The following is a 13,118-nucleotide window of genomic DNA, read 5'->3' as shown; positions in this document are numbered from 1 at the left end:
AAGCCTCACTCCCTTTAGAAGACAACCTATCCCAGCACCTCAATAAAAATAAAAATAAACGGATGTAAAGAAATTTCATAAATGTTATTCCTATAAGAATGTTATGGATGTCAGCTGCAAACTGTTAATAAGAAAGGCCAGAGGATTATGGTCAGACATTAGTCTCAAGGTAAAAGAAAGGGCAATGATACTCAAAACAGTAAATGGGGGTCTTGGAACACACAACATGTCAGAATTTGTAGTGGATAGAAGGCCACCCAGGTCTACTCCTGACAGCTAAGAACAGGAAGATGTGCCTGAGGTGTGGAGGTGATTATCAAAATTGAATAACTGAAAACTGGAAAAAGTGTCGCCTGATTTGCTTAAACTTGAACTCTTCAGTGACATGCAGATGGTAGGTTTAGAACTCATCTTAAACACTGTGAATCCATGGATCCATCCTGTCTTGTGTCAGCAATACAAGCTGGTGGTGATGGTATAATGGTGTAGGCCCTTGAAATAGCCATATTGTATTTTATAGAATAGTATGTTACTTACACCAAACAATTCCCATTTGCAAATTCAAAGAATGGTCAAAGAAATAGAGCACAGAGATAAAAAGACCAGATATACAGCAAAAGAAATTACAAGAATAGCTTACCAATGCCCAAGCACATTTCAATGAACCGCAAAGGACTACAGGTTGTCCCAACCTTTATAGGGCAGAGGGCAGTCCCTTGATTTGAAGGGCAGGTGGTCCTACCTCTTAGGGAACCACCCACGAAACACAAAGAAATAACACAGGCATTGGGAACAGCACGTCAGAGGTAACATAAATAAAAGACTCAGATTATCAAAAAAAACACATCACACAAGAATATGAGCCCCAGCCAGGCAGGGAACCCTGGCTGAAATGTAACAACCCATACTAAACCATAACAATGCAGTTTGAGCAAATGCTGAAGATGAACTGGAATATTTAATTAAGAATGACATTCTTGAACCTGAGAGTGTGTGATATAGAGGGTCCGCAGCTCAGCGATTTGTGATCAGTTTGTAAATAAATAAATATCTAAATAAATAGCCGGCTCGATCTCTGTGGGTGTGCTTGTGTGGCTGTGGGAGGTTGGTGGAGTGATCGAGACAGGGCACACCTGCAGGTGAGGGATTGGGCTGTCTTGATTGGTTTATTAGTTTCCTGCAGTTCACGATTGAGGGGCTGGACCCATGAAGGTATTTAAGGTGAAACTGAATTAGAGAGAAGGCGAAAAAAGAGAGAAGCCTAAAAGGAAGTAGCCAAACAGAAGGTGAAGGTAGTACTCTGTCAGCCCGTACAGAGGAGCAGAGGCAAGCACTCGGGGCCCACAGAGGAACGAGTGATTATCATTCTTGGGGCGGATCATTTCCCTGCTGAACAGCTAAGGGGTAGCGGAGGATGATACAGATCTCCCTAAGGATCCAGTATCCACCAAGTTGTTGAGTTTTGTGTGAATAAGACGGGAGAAGGCAGCTGGGGAGTCAAGGCAGATGCGCCGAAGGAGGCAATCGTGATGAAAGCCGTAGCTGGAAGCGATCATAGGGTGCTCTTTTGAAATCAGTGGTTCTTACTCATTTTGATGCAGCAGTTGGTCTGTGATTCTTCTCTATATGGAACAGGTGCAATAGTTTTTTAAAATCTTGTTGTTTGGTAAGAAGGTTACTGATTTGCATATTCTAGACAAAGAATTGTAGAGAGAAAGTGAGAGATTTGTTGTTTCTGTTCAATAAAATGAAATTGTATACAAGTATGTATTCTAAAATATTGCTTATCAGTGGTGACATGTTGTACATTGCTCGGAGATGCAGGACAGAATTCCAGAGTACTCTGTACATGTAACAATTCTATCACCACTATTACCAGTACTATTACCACTAATACTACGACTACCACTACCACTACTACCACTACTGGGATTTACTGCACAGTTCTTTTTTGTCATTTTTATTATAAAAAGTTCTATATGAAATAGTCACCCTGATATAGATCTTTAGACACTGCTTTCCTGCAACCATAAGCAAGTTAAATTAAAAATGAATTGAACGACTGTGATTTCTAAGAAAATCATGAAGGCCATTCTATTTTCCTTTTACAATCCACCGTGATAAAGGTATATATTAAAGGCGCTGTATCAGGGGTATAATCTTGGACCTCTTTAAAGCAGCCCACTTCAACTAAATTCAAAACATGTTACACACAGCCCACAATAACTCTTAGCTTCTTCATAGACCTCCTTTATAATCCACTTCATTTATAGATTGTATCTATATATATTGCTCAAAAAAATTAAGGAACACTTTAAAAACACATCAGATCTCAATCGGAAAAAATCCTCCTGGATATCTATACTGATATGGACTGGGTAATGTGTTAGGAACGAAAAGATGCCACATTGTTTGATGGAAATGAAAATTATCAACCTACAGAGGGCTGAATTCAACGACACCCATGAAAATCAAAGTGAAAAAATGATGCGGCAGACCCTTTAATTTCTGTCACATGTGCTAATGGTGAACCTGTTCTTATCTGTGAAAAGCACGAGGGCGCCAGTGGTGGACCTGCCAATTCTGGTATTCTAAGGCAAATGCCAATCGAGCTCTACAGTGCCGGACAGTGAGCACAGGGCCCACTAGAGGACGTTGGGTCCTCAGGACACCCTCATGAAGTCTGTTTCTGATTGTTTGGTCAGTGACATTCACACCAGTGGCCTGCTGGATGTCATTTTGTTGGGTTCTGACAGTGCTCATCCTATTCGTCTTTGCCCAAAGGAGCAGATACTGGTCCTGCTGATGGGTTAAGGACCTTCTACAGCCATATCCAGCTCTCCTAGAATAACTGCCCGTCTCCTGTAATCTCCTCCATGCCCTTGAGACGGTGTTGGGAGACACAGCAAACCTTCTGGCAATGGCACGTATTGATGTGCCATCCTGGAGAAGTTGGACTACCTGTGCAACCTCTGTAGGGTCCAGGTATTGCCTCATGCTACCAGTAGTGACAAAGTCTTGTCCATTGCGAGAAATGGACGTCTGAAGCGGAGCTCCGTTAGCAGTGGTGTTATTTTTTATATTATTTCTTTATTATCCTGAGATATCCTGTATTTATCCAACCCAAGGGTTTCTACTACAGTATATGCAAGCATATATAAACATTGTCGGCAAGAAAGCTACAACTAAGCCCAGACCGACAAGTCCAAGTTCAAGCTCAAGGTACGGCCTTTCAGAGACTGACCTGGAACAGACGGGTGAAAGCCCAGACTCCTCGGGACCACGGTCCGCTGCATCGTCTCCAGTTGAGAGCGAAATGGGGAGTGAATGTGTAAGCGACGCAGGTCACGATAGATCGCCGATTGGAGAAGATCATTTGAAACTAGAAAAGGCCTTGCAGTCCGCGCTTTCATGTACTCCATGTGAGCTGGGAACATTGGCTGTAATAGAGCCCGCCACTTCGCCTACGGTGCATGAAAGCAGAAATGATCTATCTGAACTGAAGGTGATGATCGCTGAGTTCAAGCAAGAGATAAAGAATGATATAAAGAAAGAAATAAATTGTATGCTCAAGACAAACGAGAGGATAAGCGAGAAGATAAGCGAGAAGGCAAGTGAGAAGCTGCGGCAAGAACTATGGCAGGATAATAAAGACTCAGAGAAACACGTACAGTATATACTCACTTTGAGGCGGCCTTTAAATGTATGCTGGAAAAAATTGAGGAGCACATTCAGGAAAACGCGTCTAAACTGAGCACACTTGCTGATCAGCTGGAGGATACTAAGCAGAAATTCACAACTCAAATTGAAACAGCCGAAAATCTAGCATCCACTATTGATGGAAAAGCAACAGCTGCCAATTCCGAATGCAAAAAACTCGGAGACAGATTGCTGCTCTGGAAGATGGAAGCAGAAGGAATAATATTAGAATTAAAGGTCTACCTGGGAATCGCGAAAGTCCAAACCCAGTGAAATTCACAGTTGAACTATTCTCTAAAATAATTGGAAAGTACTTTAAATCAGATACTGAGATAGAAGCAGCTTATCGTATACACGGATCAAATACATTTAGACCTAGGTCTTGTATTGTCCGCTTTGAGAGATTACTATGTAAGCTAGATCTGATGGCACTCCTCAGACACAAGCAAGAGATTATATTTGAAAATAACCACATTCGTATTTTCCCTGATTTCTCTCCCACAACAGCTGCTAAACGTGCAGCCTTCTACAACATTAAACAGTGGTTATGGCAAGCCGATATCAAATATAGCCTCTTGTATCATGCCAAACTGAAAGTAGATGTTCAAGGCCAATACTACGTCTTCTCCAGCAAGGAGGAAGCAGAAAAGGAATTAAGAAAGCTGATCCCGGCACTATTCTGAAACACAATAGTGAGTCGCATCCTGTCATGGTATGGCAAGGAGATATCACTTGCTGTCTGATCCACTTGTAATGATAAGGGTATTATAATATTTCATCCTTTTCATTACTCGGACGCTTTCTGTTTATGTCTTAATTACAGTTATAGACGTGTGTGTGAAAGAAATTAATTTTTTTTTTTAACTACCCTAAAGGGGACATTATACCCTTGGTTTATTGTTATTGTTGCATTAGGATTTACTATGCATATCCTGGACCACTTTCTAACACCATTCCCTGGGTTTATTATCTTAATACTTTAAGATTGCTGAAGATTATATTTTATGCTTATAGTTTGTTAATGATTATACTTTAGGCATATAGTATTTAGATTATATTGGCAATAGATATCTCTACTTTTTAATCCTCAAATGCTGCTGCGTGGGGGCTTGTTTTGCTTTGGACGTGCTCTGTCTCTAGGTATGTCAGCGGACCAGGACTTTGTGAAGTGGGGTCCAGCCTCACGTGGGGAGGCAAAATGGGGAGTTGGGGAGCTAAGGGGGGAGAGAAAGACAGCAGGCTATATCTAATAATATATACTGTATAATTATAACTACCAATGGAACAATAGGCTGCATGGCAATAACTCATGGGAAAATAAGAAATTAAGGTTAAAGCTGCCTCACTTCCAGTTAAGACCATAAAATGACATCAAAAATTCAGAATCAATGTCTCCATGATGGGACAGTTAACTTTGTGAGCTGGAATGTTAAAGGCCCGAGTCACGAATTAAAGAGAAAGAAAGTATTCTCTCACCTAACAGGTTTAAACGCTAAAATAGTATTTTTGCAGGAGACCCACTTACTAAGCAAGGATCAGTTCCGGCTGCAAAAGGACTGGACTGGCCAAATGTTCCATTCTAGCTTTACAAAGAAAACTAGAGGTGTGGGAATTCTCATACATAGAACAGTCTCATTTGTAGCATCAGATGTAGTATCTGATCCTGAAGGGAGATATGTGATGGTCATGGGCAATTTATTTAACTGTAAAATGATTTTAATAAATGTTTATGCACTTAATTTCGATGTTAAGGAATTCATGCAAAATGTATTTACATCCATTCCCAATTGAACACTCATAAATTTATAATGGCTGGGGACTTTAATTGTGTTTTAAATCCACTCTTAGATAGGACTCCTGTCACAGGGGGATGACATCTAACACTACAAAGACAATTACACAGTTTGTAACTGACCACAACTTATCAGACACCTGGAGGTTTCTAAACCTAAACTCAAGAACATATTCTTTCTACTCACCAGTACATCATTGCTACTCAAGAATTGATTATTTCTTTATAGATAATAATTTCTTGCCTATGATTAAATCTTGCAAGTACATTGCTATTCTTATTTCCGACCATGCACCTCTGATCTTGGAGCTAAAGTCGCTATCCCCCACACACTCACCTCGCAGATGGCGTCTTTACCCGCCTCTATTAGCAGATGAGAACTGTCCTGAATTTATATCCAAACAAATCAGTTTCATCTTAGAGACAAATACATCCTCAGATGTTTCTGCAGGAATACTCTAGGAAACTCTAAAGGCCTTCATAAGAGGACAGATTATTTCATATCTTTCCCACAGGAAAAGCTAATAAGCTGTTAGCTCAACAAATCCACAAGCAAGAAGTTCGCATTGCAATCCTAGTAATCACCAACACGAACAGAGATAAAATCATTGACCATAAAAATATAATGCACAAATTTAGAGACTACTATAAATCCTTATATTCTACTGAGTTTAAAGAAGACAACACACAATCTAATACATTTCTGGATACATTACAGATACCACAAATAGATACTTTTAGTGCAGAGGAACTGGATAAACCTGTGGCGCTATCAGAATTACTAGATGCTATAAAGTCACTTCAAGGTGGGAAAGCAGCAGGCCCTGATGGCTACCCTGCAGAATTTTATAAGAAATTCTCAGCTCTGCTAGCTCCTCTCTTATTAGCAACATTTACAGAAGCTAGAGACAATCAAATTCTACCTCAAACTTTTCGCCAAGCATTAATCACCATCTTTCTGAAACAAAACAAGGACTTATTACAATGTGCATCATAGAGACCAATTTCACTTCTGAATAATGATGTTAAGATACTCTCAAAAATCATAGCTAGAAGGATGGAGAAATTGCTGCCTTCAGTAATATCACAAGATCAAACTGGATTTATCAAGGGTCGACACTTATCTTCCAATCTTCGGCGCCTGTTTAATGTAATTTACTCATCAACAAAGTCAAACACCCCAGAAATATTATTATCATTGGATGCAGAAAAAGCATTTGACATGATTGAATGGAAATACCTTTTCACTACATTAGAGAAATTCGGGTTTGGCCCAAACATTTGTGGATCAAATTACTGTATACCAACCCAGAAGATTCAGTTTGTATTAACAACATTTGTTCAGACTACTTTAAACTAGAACGTGGTACTAGACAAAGATGCCCCTTGTCACCACTGCTATTTGCAATCGCCATTGAACCGCTGGCGGTTCACTGTTGAAATTCTTATCATTATTCTTATTTTCTCAAACTAAATAAAGAGAAAACTGAAATTTTAGTAATTGGCAATAATGGATTCAATGAGGTTATCAGAAATAAACTTGATGCATTAGGATTAAAAGTTAAGACGGAAGTAAAAAACTTAAGGGTAACTGTTGACTGTAACCTGAATTTTAAATTGCATATTCATCAGACCACTAGGACAGCATTTTTTCACTTAAGAAACATAGCAAAAGTTAGACCTCTTATATCATTGAAAGATGCTGAGAAATTAATTCACGCTTTTGTTTTCAGTCAACTAGATTACTGTAACGCACTCCTCTCAGGACTACCCAAAAAAGACATAAATCATTTGCAACGAGTGCAGAATGCAGCTGCTAGAATCCTAACTAGGAAAAGAAAATCCGAGCACAATTTTCTAGTTTTGATGTCACTACACTGGTTACCTGTGTCATTCAGGATTGACTTTAAAATTCTGCTTATGGTTTATAAAGCCTTAAATAATCTCACTCCACCTTATATATCGGAATGTCTGACACTCTATATTCCAAATCGTAACCTTAGATCCTCAAATGAGTGTCTCCTTAGAATTCCAAAAGCTAAACTTAAAAGAAGTGGTGAGGCGGCCTTCTGCTGTTATGCACCTAAAATCTGGAATAGGCTGCCAATAGAAATTTGCCAGGCTAATACAGTAGAGCACTTTAAAACACTGCTGAAAACACATTATAGTAATCCCTCCTCGATCGCGGGGGTTGCGTTCCAGAACCCCCCGCGATAGAAGAAAATCCGCAAAGTAGAAACCATATGTTTGTGTAGTTATTTTTATATATTTTAAGCCCTTATAAACTCTCCCACACTGTTAACATTATTAGAGCCCTCTAGAAATGAAATAACACCCTTTAGTCAAAGGTTTAAACTGTCCTCCATGACAAGACAGAGATGACAGTTCTTTCTCACAATTAAAAGAATGCAAATAGATCTTCTTCTCTTCAGGAGCAGAGAATTTCAGAGGGAGAGAGAGAGAGAGCTCGCAAAGAAAAGCAAACAATCAAAAAATCAATATGTGCTTTTAAGTTTGCTGCGGCATTTTTTGAAGGAGCGTTAGTATCTTCTAAGCAAACAGCCTCTGTGCAAACAGCCCCTCTGATCACATCTCCTCCGTCAGGCGCAGAGAACGTCAGAGAGAGAGAGCGAGATTAAAGCAACAATCAAAAAATCAATAAGTGGGCTTTTGTGCTTTTAAATATGCCGAGCACCGCAATAAAGCGGCATTTTTTTAGAGGAGCATCAGTATCTTTTAAGCAAACAGCACCTCTGCTCACAGCCCCTCCGTCAGGCGCAGAGAATATCAGAGAAGGTGAGAGAGAGGCAGAGACAAGCAAACAATCAAGCTCCGCGCGGGATGCATATCTTATAGCATTGAGGAGTTTTAGTTAATATGTAATACATGCTCTGATTGGGTAGCTTCTAAGCCATCCGCCAATAGCGTCCCTTGTATGAAATCAACAGGGCAAACAAAGTGAGGAAGCGTGTAGCATAAATTAAAAGACCCACTGTCTGCAGAAATCCGCGAACCAGCGAAAAATCTGTGATATATATTTAGATGTGCTTACATTTAAAATTCGCGATAGAGTGAAACCGCGAAAGTCAAAGCGCGATATAGTGAGGGATTACTGTACTTTAACATGGCTTTCTCCTAACTTCACTTTAACTTAATCCTGATACTCTGTATGTTCAATTCATCATAATAACTATTCATGGTGGCTCTAAAATCTGTACTGACCCCAACTCTCTCTTCTGTTTCTTTTTCCGGTTTCTTTTTGGTGGTGGCCTGCGCCACCACCACCTACTCAAAGCATCATGATGCTCCAACATTGATGGACTGAAAGTCAGAAGTCTACGTGACCATCATCATCAAATCCTTCCATGAGAACCCTAAATACAAAGAGGACTGTTTCATTTATGTTAGGTAGAATGCCCAATGGGGACTGGGTGGTCTCATGGTCTGGAATCCCTGCAGATTTTTTTTTTCTCCAGCCGTCTGGAGTTTTTTTTGTTTTTTCTGTCCACCCTGGCCATCGGACCTTACTTATTCTATGTTAATTAATGTTGACTTATTTTTATTTTTTACTGTGTCTTCTATTTTTCTATTCTTCATTTTGTAAAGCACTTTGAGCTACATTTTTTTGTATGAAAATGTGCTATATAAATAAATGTTGTTGTTGTTATCAGATAAAAAAGGATTTTCAGAGAAGGACTGGAACAGAACATTTTTCTATATGCAGATGATATGGTACTGTATATATCAGACCCACAAAATTCTGTGTGTGCAGTCTTAACAGCACTTACAGAATTTCAAAAGATCTCTGGTCTCAGAATTAATTTAAATAAAAGTGTACTCTTTCCAGTGAATTCTCAAGCATATAATAATAGATTGGACACCCTACCTTTTATGATTGCAGATCAGTTTAAATACCTAGGGGTAAATATCACAAGTAAACACAAAGCTCTTTATCAACAAAATTTCGCTGTCTGTATGGAAAAAATTAAGCAAGACTTGCATAGATGGTCAACCCTTCATCTCACTCTAGCTGGAAGAATTAATGTTGTTAAGATGAGTATTCTTCCTAAACTTTTTTTATTTCAAAACATTCCATTATACATCAATAAATCATTTTTTAAGCAATTACATTCAACAATGACCTTATTTATTTGGAATTTAAAACATCCATGTATCCAAAGAGTGACCCTACAAAGACCTAAGGAAGAAGGTGGCACGGCTCTACCTAACTTTCAGTTTTATTACTGGGCAGCAAACATACAAGCGAAAAAAACCTGGACACAAATAGATGAACATACACTGGCTTGGTCTGCAATGGAAGTAAAATCCTGCAGTACTTCTTTATATTCCCTGCTATTCGCCAATATACTAACAACCTAATTGTGCTTCACTCACTCAGAATATGGAACCAATGTAGAAAGCATTTTAAGATGGAGAATTTTTTATCTGTTGCACCTCTGCAAGAGAACCACCTCTTTCAACCATCGCAAACATATGCAGTTTTTAATATCTGGAAAAGATTTGGGATTAAATTGCTTAGAGCTCTTTATATAGACAACATCTTTGCATCTTATGAACAATTACATTCCAAATTTAACTTTCCAGCCACACATTTCTTTCACTATCTTCAAATTAGGAACTTTGTTAAACAGAACCTGCCCGATTTTCCACATCTTGTACCCTCCTCCATGCTGGAAAAGATATTGCTCAATTTCAAGGACTTAGACAACATTTCTCTGCAATATATAAAATTATTTTACAGTCCCTCCCTTTCAAAGATCCAAGAAGACACTGGGAAAAAGATCTCTTAATCAATATATCAGAAAAGGAGTGGAAGGTAGCAATGCAGAGAATTCACTCGAGCTTCATATGTGCAAAGCATACAATTATTCAACTCAAAATTATATATCGAGCACATCTGTCTTGCCTAAAACTGTCCAAAATGTTTCCAGGGCAGGATCCAACCTGTGAACGTTGCAATCAAGTCCCAGCCTCACTGGGTCACATGTTCTGGGCCTGCACCAAATTAACATCATTCTGGACCAAAATTTTTAAGTGCCTTTCAGACAACCTTGGTGTCACAATTCCTCCTTACCCATTAACAGCTGTGTTTGGGGTTCTTCCAGTTGGGCTTAAAGTGGAGAAGGACAAACAAACTGTGATTGCATTCACTATACTTTTGGCACGCAGACTTATTTTGCTAAACTGGAAGAATCCTAACTCTCCTCTTTTAAGTCAATGGGAAACCGATGTCTTATACTATTTGAAATTGGAAAAAATCAAATATTCAGTTAGAGGATCTGTACAGATTTTTTTCAAAACCTGGCAGGATCTAATCAATATTATTTTAGAATAAGCTCTTAAAGCACAGAGGAAGCAATTTTCTCCGCATTTCTTTTTCTTCTCCATTCATCTCTATTGCCCTATTAAACTTATCAATTTAGGTATGTTTACAAGCCTTAAGTTTTACTCCATTGGCCATGCTCTCTCTCTCAGTTGACTTGTTTTTTAATCCTATTTTTTTGTAAAAATGTATCTATTTGTATGGAATGATTACAATAAAATAATAATAAAAAAAAACTAGTGAAAAAACAGTCAGAAAAGATGAGGAGGGAAAAATGTCAGTGGCCTCCAGATGTTAAACCATTCCTGTTTTGGGGGTCGTCTCATTGTTGCCCCTCTAGTGTACCTGTTGTTAATTTCATTAACACCAAAGCAGCTGAAACTGATTAACAGCCCCATCTGCTACTTAACTGACCAGATCAATAACCTAGATGTTTCATTGATTTAATGCTATACTTTGATTAAAAAGTGTTCCTTTAATTTTTTTGAGCAGTATATAATTTAGCGGACTACATTTACACTTGGCATTAAAATTCTTCAGCAGTGCCAGCTCATGCTTATCTGCACAGCACAGCTCACCGTAGCTACTAACCTGTAGTTAGAATGGAAACTAGCTGCTGATAATGACCCTACAAGGAAAAGAGGGTGTAATGCCACACTGCCATAAAGAATTTTTATGTTTTAGCATAATGGCACTGATATTACAGTCTCATGAATGAGATGGTAGCTCAGCTTCACATCCACTGCTTCTAGGACTGCACTCACCTTTTTAAAGCTTCACAGGTTCAGGGTTGGCCACCCTTTGGTGATTTACCTGACTGCTGCCACCACCGTACTTGATTGCTATGTTTTTTCTGCTAACTTAATCATATATATTACATTTCCACTCAAATTAATTGTGATCACTATTTGTTTCTGACCAACTCAGAATGTGGTCTGTATGATCCATCACTAGTGCGTTAATACCTTGTTTTTAATGTGATCAAGTGTAATCTGATCAGGACATATGCTAATGCAGGTATAATCTGGTGTACTTTGTGTAGATACAAATTATCACTTGTGTACAGACTGTCGTTTGATGCAGTGAAGTAATGTTTTCACTCAATGAGGATTTCAGTCTTATGGCTGCTGGTAGCTCTTCTGGCCCTCTATAATATCTAAGACGACAAAGATGAAAGACAGGATAAATTGAGATATATGGCAGTAGAAAATGTGGCAGAATTGAATTTGGCACCTTTGAACTTTAAGAAACAACAATTTACTGTCATATATCTTTTGACTCTTTCAACTGAGCACTAATTTATATGCATGAATTACTTAAACTTCATTCAATTGCACAGTGTCCAGTTAATCTTCCTACTAAATAACAACGTCCCTGCTTAAAGTTGCTTTATTTTTCCCTGACAAACATTTCACAATCATTTTATTTAAGTACCTATTTGAGGTTTATTTGCTATGTCATTAGTTTTTCCTGGTGGAGTCTAATCTTTTTAATCGGTTTGCTTCAAGCTGCTGCAATAAGAGAACCATGATGATAAAACACTGCCAAAAATGACAGGACTACATGTATAAAGTATATGGAAAGATTTTTTTCTAAAAATAAATGATTTCTTCTCTTGTGCTAAATATCTCTTGTATGAGAAGTGTCAAGGTTCATGGAAAAGAAAACAGAGCTATGAGAAATGTTTCATCATGAAGCACTTGATTGAAAACTTTTGAGAAGTCACCAGCTGCACTAACATGGATGGATGAGCAATCACGTGAGCTCTGTGATGTTTAGGAAAGTAAAGCAAATATACTTTACTTTATACTGCATTCTGTTTTAAAATATCTTTTAAATTTTGAAATAACATTGAAGAACTGGAAGAGATGTTTTATACTAGGTAGAGACAACCATCCTTATTATGTTAATGGGAGATCAAACTAGCTGTAGATTTTACTCAAATAAATGATAGATAGATAGATAGATAGATATGTGGTGCTCCAGCGTTTCTGACATCCATAACAGAAACACAGTCCTTGAGCCTCACAAACTGCAGTCTGCACAACAGATAGTATGATGCTGAAAGCACTAGAGAAATCAAACAGAATTATTATCACAGTGCTGCCAGCTTTGTCCAGGTGAGAGTAAGCCTTGTGGAGCAGATAGATAATTGCATCCTCCACTCCAGTCACCAAACTGCAGTGAGTCCAGGAGGTCTACCACAAGACGACTCATATAGTCCAGTAACTGCCTCTCAAAGGTCTTCATGATGTGAGAAGTACGTGCCGCTGGTCTGTAGTG

This window comes from Polypterus senegalus, chromosome 5 (genome assembly GCF_016835505.1).
Source record: "Polypterus senegalus isolate Bchr_013 chromosome 5, ASM1683550v1, whole genome shotgun sequence".
Lineage (NCBI taxonomy): Eukaryota > Metazoa > Chordata > Cladistia > Polypteriformes > Polypteridae > Polypterus > Polypterus senegalus.
This window is presented reverse-complemented; position numbering follows the sequence as displayed.